Here is a 16,906-nt window from a genome sequence, read left to right as displayed (position 1 = left end):
AAATACTAGATTTCCAGAGTATGTGTCATCAATAAGAATAACTTGCTCCTGACGTTTTGGGTTCCAAAATCTGTTAAAATTTTTTCAAGTTATCCAGATCAACCTCAGTCATTATTAAAACTGACCACCAATGTCAGACTTCTTTAATCAAGACAGAACTATGTAAGGCTTTAAAGAATACACCCAGTGATACACTGGGGAACAGCTCAGTAATCAATGCAAATTACAAAGCCCGGAAGAATGCTTCTCTTGGCAGAGACTATTTAGCAAGAGTTGTACATTCTGCACTAGTTAAAGATTCTGAATGGCTTTCCAGAGAAGTAGCAAATGCATTATATTACAGTAACCCATCCTGTAAGTCTTCAAGGCCAAAAAACAAAGCCCCAGACAATAAAAAACTGAAGGGGGGGGGAGGAACTATAGATCTTAGTATTGATTAGGAACAAAGGACTGCTTCTGACCACATCGAATAGGTAGGAGTTTTAGATATCACCAGGTCACAGAACTTCAAGGAAAGAGCAACAAAGCACTCCAGTTTAGGAAGTCTGTGCTAATATAGGCAATTCTCTTAATGCTTTCCCAACTATTCAGCACCGACTGTATCTTGCTCAGATTGTTTTTTTTTTTTTTTCAGATTGTTTTTGAGAGTTCACTCACCTCTCTATGAGTTATTCATTCTGACACTGTTCAGATTTGATTTTTTTTTTTTTTTTTTTTTTTTTTTTGCGGTATGCAGGCCTCTCACTGTTGTGGCCTCTCCCATTGCAGAGCACAGGCTCCGGACGCGCAGGCTCAGCGGCCATGGCTCACGGGCCCAGCTGCTCCGCGGCACGTGGGATCTTCCCGGACCGGGGCATGAACCCGTGTCCCCTGCATCGGCAGGCGGACTCTCAACCACTGCGCCACCAGGGAAGCCCCAGATTTGATTTTTAACAGACAAGCCCTGTTTGTGGTCAACATAGAGACCAAATTATAATGTTTTAATTATTTCCCTTAGTCTTTTTTTTTTCCTTTTCACTTACAACTTTTCTTATTGTGAAATATTTCAAACATATGCAAGAGTAGAGAGTATAGTAAAATGAACTCCCCACCCCCTGCAAAGAAAAGAATTCCTATGTACATTGCTTTATTGCACTTTATAGATACTGCATTTTTTACAAATTGAAAGTTTGTGGCAACCCGGCATCAAGCAGTTCTACCAGTGCCATTTTTCCAACAGCATTTGCTCACTTCATGTCTCTGGTAATTATATCTTGGTAATTCTTGAAATATTTCAAATTTTTCATTATTATTTTATTTGTTATGGTGATATGTGATCAGTATCTCTGATGTTACTATTGCAAAAAGACTACAACTAGCTGAAGTCTCAGACGATGGTTAGCATTTTTTAGCAATAAAGTATTTTTAAATGAAAGTATGTACACACATAATGCTATTGCACACTTAATAGACTACAGTATAGTGTAAACATAACTTTATATGAATTGTTGAAACCAAAAGATTTGTGTGACTTGCTTTATTGTGGTGGTCTGGAACTTGAACCTTAATAATTCTGAAATAGGCTTGCAGATAGAAATACAATTGACTTGAGTACAATGCTCTTGTACCCAGAGAGCTTGCTGAACTCATTTATTAGTCTGTGTGTATGTGTATGCATTCCTTAATATTCTCTACGTACTTATGATGTTTTCTGCAAATAAAAGTTTTAGTTTTTACTTTCCAATCTGGATGCCTTTGATTTCCTTCTTTTCTGTTGTTTCTTTCTTTTTTATTTCTTTCCTTGCTTTATTTCCTCTTTTTCTTTTTATTTATTTTTCTTACCTTTCTGTACAGAAACTCCAGTACAATTTTGAACAGGAGAGGTGAGAGCTGACAACCTTGCCTTGTTCCCAATCTTAGAGAAACCCGTCAGTTTTCCATCATTAAGTATGATATTAGTTGCAGGTTTTTTCATGAGTGCCCCTTATTTAGGTACAGAAGTTCTATCCCTAGTTTGTTAAAAGTTTCTGTCACAAATGTATATTGGATTTTCTCAAAATTTTTTTTGTGTATCTATTGCCACAATATATATACATATAGATAAATATACATATAGATACAATAGATATAGTCATGTGGTTCTCGCCTTTATTCTACTAATATGTTATATTACCTGAATGGATTACTGGATGTTAAACCAATCTTGCATTACTAGGATAAATCCTACTTGGTCAGGGTGTAAATAATATTACAGATTGCTGTACTTAGGTTTGTGAAGATTTTGTAGAGGATTTTTGTTTTTATATTTATGAGGAATACTGGTTTATTTTCTTATGATGTCTTTGTCTGGATTTGGTCTCAGGGTAATACTGTTCTAATAGAATGAACTGAAAAGTGTTCCTTCTTCCTCTATTTTTGGAAAAGTTTGTGAAAAATTGGTATTATTTCTCCTTTAAATATTGGCTAGGATACAGTGAAGTCATTTGCATCCAGACTTTTCTTTGTGGGATGACTTAGTTAATAATCCTATCTTTTTACTGTTATAGGTTCATTTAGATTTTCTATTTCTTCTTGAATCAGTTTTGGTAATTTGTGCATTTCTAGAAGTGATACCATTTTATCTAAATTGTCTAATTTCTTGGAATATATTTGTTCATAGTATTACATTTTAATCTTCTAAATTTCTATGGGGTTGGTAATGTCTCCTCTTTCACTTCTGATTTTGGTAATCTGTTATGTCCTCTCCTTTTCCCTTGGTCAGTCTAGCTAAAGATCTGTCAATTTTGTTGATCTTTTCTAAGAATCAACTTTTGGTTTCATTGATTTTCTCTATTATTTTCTTGTTATATATTTCATTGATTTCTGCTCTAATCTTGATTATTTCCTTCTTCTTTAATTGAGTTTTGTTATATAGTTACACCATATCTATGTTTACCTACATAATTATATTATCAGTGCTATTTATCTCTTTGGGTGTATTTTAATTACTGTTTGCTGTCATTTCTTTTCAGCCTAAAGGATTTCCTTTAGTATTTCTTGTAAGGCAGGTCTGCTAGCAGTGAATTGCCTCAGTCTTTATCCTACAATATCTTTATTTTACCTTCATTTTGAATAGTTTTGCTGGATATAAAATTCTTGATTGTCATTTGTTAAAATCTTTATTTCCTTCAGCCTTAGAATATGTTATCTCTCTGCCTTCTGACTTTAAATGTTTCTGATGAGAAGTCAACTGTTAATCATAGTGGTGTACCTGTATCGAATTTGTCTTTTTTTCTCTTGCTGCTTTCAAGAATTTCTCTTTCTCTTTGGCTTTCTAAGTTTGGCTATGATGTGACTATGTATGGATTTTTCATATTAATGACACCTGGAATTTGTTGAGCTTCTCAAACATGTAGATTAATGTTATTCATAATATTTGGCAAATTTTTGGTCATTGTTCCTTCCAATATCTTTTTCCTTCTCTTTCTTTCTTTTCTCTCCTCCTTCTCTCCCATTACATATGTTGGTATGCTTGATGGTTTCTCACAGATCTCTGAAGCTCTACTTCTTTCTTCACTATGTTTTTCTCTTCTTCAAATTGGATAATTTCTACCAATTAATTTCAAGTTCACGGATTTTTTTCTTTTGCCATCTCAAATCTGCTGTTGAGTCCCTCTAGAATATTTTTCATCTTAGTGTACTTTTTCACTCCAGAATTTTTGTTTCTTTTAAAAATAATTTCTATCTTTATATTAATATTCTTTATTTGAATAGTAATTATAGTAATATTTTATGTAATTATTTAATATGATTTCCTTACTTACTCAAAGATATTTGTAGTAGCTCCTCTCAGGTCTTTGCTAAATTCACCTTCTGCTCTCCCCCACAACCTAGAGACAGTTTCTGTTGACTGCTTTTTTTTAACTGGGTGTGGATTAAACTCCTGTCAGTCCTTACATGTCTCAAAAAGTTTTTCTTGAAAATTGATATTTTATACAATATATTATAGTAGTTATGACTTCTGATTTTTCCCTCTGGGGGTTTCTGCTGTTTTTGCTATTTATGTGTTTATTTGTTTAGTGACTTACCAGTCTAATTCTTTGGAATCGGTCTCCCTCATACTGTTCAGCTGCTGATGTCTCTGGTCAGTTTTTATAATTCCTATTTTCATTTCTTAGCTAAGACTTGCCCCTGTGTCAGCACAATTTGCAGTTTATATCCATTGACTGGTCAAAAGCTGTACTCAAACAACTTAGGCCAATAAGCTAACACCCTTTGCTGATGAATATATGCATGGGTTGGGGAATTCATTCAAAGTTCAGTCAGCTTACAAGTCTTCCTTGCCTCTTACATTCCACTGGGCTCTCCCTTATCTCCTCTTTGCACTAGGCCTTAGGATCCGTCTGGGGTATGTGGATATCTTGGACCTTCTCTGATCTTCCCTGAAACACAAATGCAGATTTCCAAACCACCAGAGATATGTGTTAGTTTCATCAAGGCTCAATATGGCAGTCTCCTCATCCAATTCTCCTTGTTAAATTTCTGGCTAATATGCCAGTCTATTGCCTGCCCCAACCTGAACTGCAATCTGAGGCTAGCTATGATGTTTACACTTCCTTTTTGTTTGCTGCTGAGACTGCTACTGTTTTGACAGCACCCAGGGGCATGTGGTTTTTCAGCTTGATATTCTATTCCATCAAGTCAGCCCCTTTCAGCAGTGAAGGTGTGGATTTCCATGGCTCACGCTGCCCTGCTGGAACTATTGTGCTAGTGGAGTTTGGGGAGGGGTAAGGAGAGGAGGTAGTCCCAGCTGAAACAACAGACCCCATTTATGTCTGTTGTCTCACAATAATCTTTAATGTGGCACCTTTTATTCTCAAAAACATCCAATTTAGGTGATAAAGTTTATAGTCTCCTTCTACACAGTGATCATAAACTACTTCAACAAATGCCCACTGCCTAATTCTTTGCCTTGTAATGCAAGAATCAGAGGCCCAGCTGCATGGGGGGTGTGTGTGGGTGGGTGAGGAGGTCCAACTGCTACTGAATGAAAGCTTTCATGATGGTTACATGTGTACAGAAAATCCTCTACAGCTCTAGAAAGTACAAACATTTGGGGGGATTAAGAATCTCTGTCAATTATGAAAATCCTTAGTTGGGTTGGGCCATGAGAATTGGGTGGTGACTGGAGGATGAGGATGAAGGTGCCAAACGTCTCCCATCAGAGATAAATAATTTTGCCTTACTTTACAGATCTAAGAGGAATCACTCAATGAGAAGAGGTAAAATTATGTGGTTTATAAAGGATTTCTAGGAAATTTAGAGCTTGAATGAGCCAAAATAAACCCATTCCAAGTGACTGTGGAGAACGTGTTATCTAGACTTAATCTTACATAAAATAGTAGCTCAGAGATCTCACTAAAGAGGTTCAAATACTTACTTGGATCAGTTTAGTATTTACCAAATTGTTCCTTCACAGTTTCCTGTTCCTCTCAGTTTATTCTACTCAGGAACATACTAAGGTGATGCACTCCTCTGGGAGCTTAAATAACTCTTGCAAATCAGGAAGTTCCCATATAGAAATAGGGAGTAATAAGCACTTTAGAAACGATTTTTGCTTTACATGATGATCCACAATAAAATTCCCTTGAGAGATTCTCCTGGAGCATTTAAATTATGAATAGATTTACAAAATCACTCCTATCACATAAAATGAGATAAACATGTAGTATCTGCTTCTAGGAATTTTCAAAACTGTTTGTTTTTTTGTTCTTCAAAAAGACTTAAAGGATTGGGAAGATCAGTAAACTTTGTGCAGTAGAAATTCAGAACATATGATGCATTAACTTCGAATATCTTACTGATATTTTTGGATCAACATTATGCTTCACAATTTACAAACTACTGAAGAAATCAAAGTATTCACCAAACTTCATCTAATTAAAATGTCATAGCAATTCACCTTTAACCAAGGAATGTGTAACAGTAAATATTACTATTTCTATTTGGAAAACAAGGAATCTAATCCATGAAACAGAACATGTAAACATCACATAAATTGCTTAATGACATGAATAAGTCTGCTGATGGAGTATATGATGAAATTCCATCACCTTGTAGCATGAGATTATCAATTAGGTAATATCCAGGCTGTGACAAAGAAGAAGCTTGGAACCTGCATCTTCCATTTTGTGTATATTAGAGCAGAATCAAAATAAATGTTTAAAGAGATTTTTTTTTGTCCTATGAAATGATATTTCTCTGGCTAATCTCTCAGGTAAAGTGGGTAGATATTTTTTAGCTGTGTGTTTTTGTTAGGCTTTTCAACTTCTGTAAAATAATTTAAACACAGCCCCTAACTTGACTACTATTTCTGCCTTTAATTAACAAAGAATAGCTGTATTCCAAGCATTTTCCAATAATACAATCTAGAATTCACAGTCATACAATAGCAATCAAAGGCCTAACTTAGAGAAATAGTATATATAAGAAACTGTCTGAAGGATGTGCAGTCCTTTCATTGGAATTCAGCATCTAGATATATTCTAAAATCTTCCTTCGAGTTATACCAGAATGGAGTGTCATCTATCTGGTCTGTATTTTATGAGACTGAGAATACCAAATTGTACATTACTGAAATGTTATCAATCTACATTGAGGGCCACAAAAGTAGAAGTGTACCTATAAAATATTCTTTGTTTCTCATGAAAGTGAATATTGGTCATGATATTCATAATAAAATACCCTTTATTACTTAAGGGTATCAGAGGAAGATATTTCTTTCTAGTCTTAATATCAGCAATGTATTTCTTCAAAACATATGATAAGAATCTTATTTGTAAACGTATGTAAGATACTATCTAGGGTGCTTTTTTATATAGGTCTAATTCTTGCCCCCTTCTCATGTTTTTCCCTTGTTTACCCATTTTAGTTTTCATTTATTTCATTTATATTATATACTTCAGTTAAATTTTATTTAATTTCATTCACAATAAATATATATATATGTGTGTGTATATATATATATATATATATATATATATATATATACATATATATTTATATCATATACCTATGTATCCCTTTAAACCATCTTTATTTCCTTTTGGAACAAAGAGATGTCCATCTGCCTCTCTGTCTTCTTATCTACCCTTTCATATACCAAGTCATCTAAAGTTACTAGAGGATACCCCAAAATTTAGATGTAATTTCAAAATGTCAAACTAGTTCTTCTAGGAACTGGACTTGATAGACTTATTTATACTTTTGCGGTAACTTCATTTTCTTCTACCCTCAATGCTATTCAAATCAGATGTCTGAAGCAAAGTAATAGACTTGTATCATGAGGGTCCAAGACTAAATTAAAGCATAGATAAGCATCTTTTTTCTAACTCATCTAAAGATGATTCTTGGCTTTCTGTGCAAGAATAGAATAATTTGGAACCTGTGGAGCAACAGTAGCTATCTTCAAATCATTAATAAAGCATATAAAATAGGGCAGTCATGACTGACTGTGCAGGTTGTGCCCTGTACAAGGGCTCCCAGTACAGTGGTGTGTTCCAATTTAGAAGCCATACTCCCTGGCCCAAGCTACATCAGCTGGAACAGGGTTTCCTTTAATAATTTGCACAAAGGTGCAACCTATTCCTGAGTTGTTCTAAACCTCTGTACAAGTAACAGAGGCCCTCTATAACATGTTTCTATAGTATTTCTAACAAAATATAATTAATTGCATCGATATTTAGCCGGCTCTCTAGCTGTTACATGAATGTCTGGGTAAGCCTGTTAGTAATAACCTCACCACCTGAGTTTGAATCTACATGACTTGGACTAAGCAATGCTTCAAAAACAGAATGTTAGTTATAAGTACATATCTACTCCGGGAGACTGACTCTGAAACAGAATAGGAGGAAAAGGATGCTCCTAATATTGTCTTTCTTTGTAGGAAACAACATATCTTATATCAGATCATATTCTCAACATACTAAAGGCTTTTCTTCTGAAGTAGAGTTGAGAAGTGGGTGCAGAGCATAATGTTATTCATATTATTATTATCTCATTGATTATACTGTCTCCAGCTTAGAATTTTCAAGCAATGAGAAAAGTGACTTTAAAAAATCTTCAATAAGTTTTGCGACAATGGATTATTTGTATAATGGAGTACTTTGCCCTTAAATTTAGCTCGTGGCTTTCTCTCTCCCTGGGAAATTTTATACAGTTAACTCTCAATAAATGATTTACAAGTGAGCTATGCATGAAACATTTTACATTAACTTTTTTTCTGACTGAAAAATTAACACATACCCATTGCAAAAGAATTGGAAAATACAGAAAAGTATACGAAAAAATGATAAATACCAAAAGTCTGATCACAGAGTCAATCAACCACTACTGGCACTTCAGCATTTAATTCAGACATGACAAACTTTAATCCCAGTTTGGCTTTCTTTTCTCCCACTGAACATCACTGAGCTGCCTCCTATTTTCACTTTTTGGTATTTACTCAAGCAATAGTAATTATTTTCTACAAATTAATTTAGCAATTAACCAAGTATGATTATATTTCATAGATCTGATACAGATTATTATTCATTCTTACTGTTCATTATAAAATGAGATAAGTTTTATCTAATCATGCCCTATGAAGATTATTATACATAACAAAGTATGACATTACATACTTTGGGTTAGATCATTTCTGTTTCATAATATGGATGCTAGAAATAGCTTCATTAACTCATGAAAAACAAAAGTAAAATGGTAAATTTGATGTTAAGAAGTCAAATATTGCATGCAAAGACCAAAGACAATTTATTTTAGATAATATTCTTGCTTCTTTATTTTTACTATCTTTACTTCAAAACTACAATATTAGTATGGAAAACTGAGAGTTAGCTATGCTTATGAAGGTAAAGCACCATAAAAGCCCCAGTGCATCTCTCTCAAGAGTCTAATCCAATTCTATCTGAGGAGCTATCCTCTTTCCGTGAACTCTGCCATGTAGAATTACATCATCTCCCATGGCTCAAATTATCTCCAATTCATAAAATGCTTTAACAAAACTATTATGAAGTGGGTTCTGTTATATATTCATATAACTTCCTCCTCACTTTGGTTTAGCACAGAAATACACAATACATCAATATGTATTTCATTAAGACAGCTGTTTTGATATGGTAACAAGCTGGGCAAATAGAGGAAGTGTGTAGGATATAATTTATTTACATTTTAGTAAGATCTCAGATGAATGATACCACACAGGAAGCTCACAGTGAGGTTAGGAAGAAATGGTGGCTGAAAGATGTCTTGAAGTTTGGAAGCTGTTAAGTATTGTTTAATCAATAGTATTGCTTCTGAATTAAGATAGGATAACAGTTCCACAGGGATAGGTATTGTGGTCCATGACAAACATTATTCAATGCAGGCATTAAAACTTAAGGGGGGGATATAAATTTTCCAAAATATGATAAATGTTTAAGGTTGTAACTTAGAACATACATCAAATGCTAAAGTTTAAAATGGGTGGCCCTATGATATAAAAATCCCATCAAATCCCAAAGGATGGGACTACGCTTCTTTAATATACCAAAGCTTACTGCTAAAATTTCCTTTTAGTAGAGATGCTAACTTCATGTTAGCATTTGGATTTCCTCCTACTTTGCATGTTAATTCTTTTGTGAATGATTCTAAAAATCAAAGCAAGTCCTTTAATGAAATAAGAAATTCAGAAAGCAACGATTTTCGGTCTAAAATTATAGTAGCCTGCACTATTTCTGCTTTGAAATTATAAGCAGGGTCACCTTTGCGTAGGACAAATTATCACTGGTAATGTTTTAGAGATTAATGTGTGTGGCATTTGTCTATCCAGTGTTGTTCCAAAGAGAATTTTTAAAAATCTTGCAAAGGTAAATACAATTTTTAAGCATAAAATAACGGTAAAGGTACAATAACAATAGGAAAAGCATAAAGAGGCCAGGGTGAGGCCAACATACAAAAGGTAAATTGTGAGTTTTAATATATGTGCTTAAATATAGACTAAGAATATAACTATATTTGTATTAGCCACTATAAAGAATAAGTATTTCATTAGGATTTGTTGTTTTTGCATTTTCCCCTTATTTATATCTTAATCTGCCAACTAGAACGTAAGCTCATTGAAAGTATGTAATTTTTGTTTTCCTGTACTATAATTCATAATAACTAGTGTGATGCTGAGTAGAAAATTGATTCTCAATCAATATTTCTTTATTTGTTTTGTGTGAAATATAAAGAATCTGGCAAAGAGGGTATAGTTTAAAAATATCATGTTCATTCATGCATACTGTATAAAAGAACAAAATAAAGGATTCTGAAAAATAAAATAAATTATTATAACACTAGATGGGGAAAACAGGATAAATTACGCTAAACTACACTGAAGCAGTAAAATAAATACAAAAAAAACCACTTCAATTGAAAATAAATCAATGTAAATGCACACTTAAATGCACACTTAAAACCTACAGACAATTAAGACTTCCAGAGAAATGAAAATACAAAGATGGCATCATGAAAGTGATGTTGCCCCAACATCACATACCATTTCTGTCATACTATATAAGAAGTGATAAATTATGATCAAGAGTTCCAATTTCCTGATTCTATAGAATATGAACTATCTATATTATAGAAGTCTATAAAATTTCAAGTTTTATAGATGATCTTGATTAGAATTTGAGCACTATGACTTCAGATGTAAAAACTCATAATTTCAATTGTAAATCAAAATTTAACTTTTAGCAATTCTTAAAATTCACATTTTGACATGGTAAACAATTAGGTAGCCTTCAAAGTATTCTTAATAAAGTCTTAAATGTAAAGTTTTTCTAGTGATGCAGGGGAAATTTAATAATGGGAAATCAATTACTATAAATCTCTTGCTGAATTATCATAATCTGAATAATCCTATAATGTTTTGAAGGGAAGGGACTATGCCTCTGAATTCCAATGCCTAGTGAACAATTCCTGGCACATGGTGAGTGCTGAATAACTGTGTGTTCGAATTGATTTTAATTGAAAAAGACATCACAAGAAAAGTCTATGTTCACTCACCAATTAGAGTTTGAGAATATTTACCCCAAAAGGCATGTAGTGTACTTCAATACATTCCTAATAAACAAAGAAAGGGTGAGAGAGTAGTATTCTAACTCACCTTACCAACGTAACAAAGAATATCTGTCTTAAATCAACAACTAATATCTGCCTTAACAATGGAATAAATTAGAGGCATTATCATACAATCAAGAATGAGACAGCAGCAACTAACACAACAATGTAAAGCAATTATACCTCAATAAAGATGTTAAAAAAAAAAAAAAGAACGAGAATGCCTCCTATCACCATGATTACTTAACTGATTTGGAAATTCTAGTCAATGAAATAGAACATTAAACAGAAGTAAGAGGAAAAAAAAGAAGATAAAGTCATCAATGTTTGCAGACAATTTAAGGACCTTGAAAACCCAAGAGAATTTCTAAGTTATTAAAATTACTAAGAAAGTTGAATAAAATAGCTAGATTATAAATATTATAAAAAGATATGGTTTTTCTACTGAACAATGAGAAAATGGAATGTAAGCAATTAAAGAAAATAACAAGAACAAAGCATGCTTATACTTGAATTAAATAAGGAATCTGTGGACCTATATGAATAGAAAGACACAGTTTATTTGCATATGAAACATTACATAAATAGAAACATACGATGCTTCTCAATGTGATGACTGAATATTGCAAAGATATGAATCTGCTTTATAGGTTTAATAAAATTCCAATGGATCATTTTTTTGAAATCAATGAAATAAATCAATCTTAAAGAATAAGTAGGTGACAATATTCAAAGTATTTTTGAAAAAAGAATAAAAGGAAGGATTTGACTTAACAGATCTGTAAACATACTGTGAAGCTCTAACGGAAACAGTATGGAACCAGTGAGAGAAATGAAAAACAGGTAGTCCAAAAATAGGCCCTAATGTTGATTAAAAAATTAGTAAGCAAGAAATATGGTACCCAAATTAGTGAGGAAATGGTGCTGGGATAGTTGATTAACAATAGGGAACAAAATTAAGACACATCTTATACTTTAGGATAAAATAATTTCTGGAAGGAATAGAGAGTTAAAAATACAAAATAAAAACATGATGATACTAGAAAAATGGTGAATACTTATTGGACTTCAAGCTGTTTAAAAAGAAGATAAAAGCAAAGGCTACAGTCATAAAGAAAAAAATACAACAGAATTGACCATATAAATATTAAAAATTTTCTCACATCAACAACAGCAAAAACAATTTAATGGCATATGAAAACTGGGAGAAACCCTTTTGCAACACATTTGACAAAATTAATGATTTAACATTTTAAAAAATCTTATAAATCATCAAGACAACATGAGTAAAGGACATGAGCAAACAATTTATAAAAAGAAGAAAACAATGGCAAATAAGCATATGTAAGACATTCCAGCTCCATATTAATCAGTTCAGTGTAAATTGAAACAAAATAAATCCATTTTTTGCCTGCCAAATTGGAAAATATTTATTAAATGATACTATTCAGAGCAGGTAAGAGTGTAGTTAGAAAAGTACTCTCACAAATAATTAGGGAGGAGTTATCAAAAAAACTTTGAGAAGTTTATATCCTCTAACCCAAAAATCAACCTTCCAAGAATATACGCTGAAAACATAATCCAAGATGCAGATAAAAATTTAAATATAAAAATAATCCTCAGAGTAGTAGGAATCACGGTGAAAAATAGCCAAAATGTCAAATATGGAGGATTTAAAAAATTTTTGGTACATAAATAAGGTTCAGTATTAAGCAGCCATTAAAAATGAGTATTTTGGGCTTCCCTGGTGGCACAGTGGTTGAGTGTCCGCCTGTCAATGCGGGGGGCACGATTTCGTGCCCCGGTCTGGGAAGATCCCACATGCCGCGGAGTGGCTGGGCCCGTGAGCCATGGCCACTGAGCCTGCGCGTCTGGAGCCTGTGCTCCACAACGGGAGAAGCCACAACAGTGAGAGGCCCGTGTACCGCAAAAAAAAAAAAAAAAAAAAATATTTTATGACTCAGGGAACTAATATAATAAATGTTAATTTAAGAAAGAAGAATATACACTGTATGATCCAAATTTTTATTTAAAAATATACATACAAACACATATATGAACACATACACTTAGAAACATACATATAATTAGAAAGAGGCAGAGCAAAAACTTAGAATTGTTCATCCCTGATTTAAATTTTATTTGATATATATATATATTTCTATTTACACAATTATATTCAGTGAGCATATTTTACTTTTAATCTGAAAAGAAAAGTATTTTAAACCTAAAAAAAATTTATATGTGTTTAGAATCTACTCAAGAGAAAAAAAATTCAAACATTAATAAAAATCAATTATCCTATACATATGTAATTATTATGCCCATTCATCTGTGAATCTCCATAATTTCATGTGTAAAGAGTACCTATTGATATATTTGATTTTCTTATTTTTATTTCTGAAGAACATAATGCTCTCTCTAAATTAAGAATTAAAGAATGTAAAGTCACTTTTAAGTCCCATATTTGACCATAGTGTTCTTCAAGTGCTCTGATGGCCTTTCCTCTAACAACTCTAAAGTAAGGTAAATAAAGTTTACCTATTCAGCAATATTCAGTCTCAGAATGTTTACTTGGCCCATTTAGCCAACACCAAGGAAGTCACCTTCAACCAACTGTGACCAACATAGTGAATAGTGCATTTGATTTTCACATTTCTTTTGCCTGGAACACGAATCATGCTGAGTGTTCTGAGAGTAACAATGGATGGAAGTTGGATTTTTCATCAGTGCTTAAAAAGTAGCTGCCAAAGTCAAGACATGCAATAACCTTCTAAGTAAGTTTGCTGGCTCCATATTGTGTTTGAAGGCACACCCCCTCCAAACGTCTGCACTCACCATCTGCTACTCAACTGCAGAATAATGCACTCAAGTCTGGTGTTGCTTGGCATAGACAAGAGCAGTCAATGTCCAACTCCATTCAGACATGTGCACCATATCAGGAACCTTATGACACAGTCCTCAACTTCAATGCAGCACTTTCAAGCCCCACTGCACATCAATCAAGTACGTATGACAGTCAAGCTGATAGACAAAATCTAAGCCAACCCTAAACACCTACTGTTCATGGATCTCTCCAGTTTGCCTGCAGCTCACCTTCTACTAAGATGATAGTGTTGGCCTAGTCTTCCATGCCAAAAAAAGTCCACGGAGTCACTCTGGCAAGAAGAAGGGTCTATATCAATGTCAACAAACAAGTTCTTTACTGCCGACCCTACCATCTGTCCTCCTGCTTCCCACCTATCTTACTTTACGTGGACCTTGATGAATGGGATTCTAGTAGTCCAAGATTCTGGTTTAGCCAGCCTTTGCAGATGGGGTCAACATGACTGCCCTCTGGCCAAACACCCAGGGTAACATAGCTGAAGGGTTACCTGGAGAGTGTCTTTTTGCAAATTTGGTGTTAGAAACAAAGCAAATGACAAAGTTCCTATCAGTTTTTGAATTTCAGGTTTGTGAATAAAGTGTTGTGTTCAGTGCTTAAAGTGAAGATGATTTCCCATTAAATTCTTTAAAAATGTTAAACATGCTAAAGGATAAATTCCATTTCAACACTACGGATAAGGGAAATAAAATAAATAAAAATAAAACAGATTATTTAAAAGTATTTACAAAGAAGTTTTAAGAGAAAGACTTGAAAAACATCTCAGAAATATGTAGAAATAAGACTTTAAAATGTAATATTAATATAGAACATTTCATTCTGCATTAGATGTAACAATATTAGAGAATAATGCACATGCTAAATGGAGAATAATAGCTTTCAGATTTATTCTCCAGAAGTTGTATAGCACTTACAGAGACTTCATGGTAGAGCAGTAGAATATGATATAATCTTAAATATGAATAGTGTCTGGGGAAATCTAATTTTTTGATCTTAAAAAAGATATATGAACTATAATACATCAACATTGCCTCAAAAGTAGTAAAAAAATATTTTTGTGAACATTTTGACAAACCTTTTCAATTAGGTCATTAAAAATACACTTCAGACTGAACCTAATGTCATATAAAACAAGCAGAAAATTTCAGGAAATGCCACTGGTTCTAACCAAATCAATTTAATATGATGATACAATTATATGCCTTTATTTTTTATTCAAGGGATCCTAAACATATTTATAGAATGGTCTCTGGATTCACCAAAAACAAAACAAGCAAAAACTCTACACCAAATTCAAAATATAGCTCCTCTGAAACTCTAGGCTAAATAAGTAATAATTGTAGGGGGAATCTTTACCACACAAATGAGATAATGAATGTGAAAATATGTTATACACCATAAGGCACCATGCACAGAATTATTCAGAGCATCTATCACAGTTTTTTGTACATAGTAAGTACTTACTAAATGTTTATAGAATTGATTAGAATTTAATTGAAAGGAGAGGTATAATGAGACTTCTATAAGTAGAATTCAGATCCTTTCAAGATCATGGGAAAAAGTTCAATCAAATTATATTACTAGGTACATCAGTTGTCTTTGATGTTATGAATCAAGATGAGCTCCTATTGTATCTAAAGAAAATTTTTGTAGGATCCTCTTTGGAGAAATCACAGTGGAATAAAAAGCATGATTATTTTTAATTTTTAAATATCCCCAAATTTTCTAGCATTCTTTGGTCAAGTAAGATAACGTTATAGAAATTCTACATAAAACCCGAACTTACAATGTCCTGGCCTAATCATCTGGATAATCTCTTTGAGTTTTCCTAAAATATGCTCCCATCCCATTTTCTATGGGAATTCTCCCACTGATTAACACAGAGAATGAGAATTTGGCCTGTGCTCTATAGACACCATTGAAATGTGGCCACCTGAGGCATGTAGGGAGGGCATCCAGCTGGCACACCACATGTTGCCCTGGAGTAGTGTACAATGAGAAGGATATTTTGGCTAAGAATACCTGGACAGTCTCTACAAAAGCCCTGATTATGAAAAGAACTTCAGTATCATCATTGTCTCTTGAGTGTAATACGAGCCAGGGAAACTTCTGTTTCTAAGTTTATATATTTTACCAAAAAAAGCACTTATAAGAAAAATCAAAGAAACCTAGGCCATTCATACTAGAATTTGAGCACTATTCATATCACTGGTAGAAACTTTTTGTGAGAACCCCAGATACTTTAAAATTGATGCTAAAGCACATTACAGACTTGACCATAAACTAAAACATAGAAAACTGTGTAAAATAAAGAATGTGAAAACACAGAATGAAAATTTATGTCTATAGTGTAGTTGTTGGACTATATATGACGAAAATCAATTATGTTCATACTCACTTAAGAAATATCTGTTAGTTTTATTTTTATTTTAAGCAACTTGTGAGAAAGAAAAGCCAGGCATTTGAACTGCAATGCCAATGAAACAATTTTGTCAATTCTGAATCTATTTTTTTCAAAACACCATACGTGATTAGAACACATAATGCACTAGTATTTTTGCCAATTTTTGTTTTAAAACCAAAGCTGTTTTTGTGTTACATAGGCACAAAATCAGAAATTCAAAACCAGCAAACATATTTAGGGGTGAATTTTAAAATAAGCCCACTTGATGCTTTGTTAGATCAACTTTGAGCGCCAGGAACATTTTTGTAAAATTCCACTGGGGTAAATAGGGTAGCTAGGAAACGCTCCTCATAGTGAGAAAGAAGAATATGTATTATTTTCAAGTTTTGTTTAGAGTTTTTTCATCCTCCTACTGAATGTTTCTGGTGATATTTACAATACAATACAAGTATAACTCTTATGGGATTTATGATGTCACCAAATGCTGAGAAACAATTACAGCTGGGATTTACATT

General features: G+C 33.2%; 1 protein-coding gene across 4 annotated transcripts in view; it reads right to left on the bottom strand.

The window, feature by feature from the left end:
• Positions 1–16,906, bottom strand: part of ZBTB20 (zinc finger and BTB domain containing 20) — an 806,470-nt gene that overhangs the window by 460,042 nt on the left and 329,522 nt on the right. The window contains exon 5 of one of the 4 annotated variants that reach the window (XM_032629541.1): positions 14,200–14,261. The exons of the other annotated variants lie outside the window; for them this stretch is intronic. The gene's annotated coding sequence lies outside the window, so the exon portion shown is untranslated. The remainder of the gene's footprint in view (positions 1–14,199; positions 14,262–16,906) is intronic. 4 annotated transcript variants of the gene reach the window in all.

This window comes from Phocoena sinus, chromosome 4, assembly GCF_008692025.1.
Source record: "Phocoena sinus isolate mPhoSin1 chromosome 4, mPhoSin1.pri, whole genome shotgun sequence".
In the NCBI taxonomy this organism is placed as follows: Eukaryota; Metazoa; Chordata; class Mammalia; order Artiodactyla; family Phocoenidae; genus Phocoena; species Phocoena sinus.
Note: the sequence above shows the minus strand (reverse complement) of the source record. Positions and strands in the feature narration are given on the sequence as shown.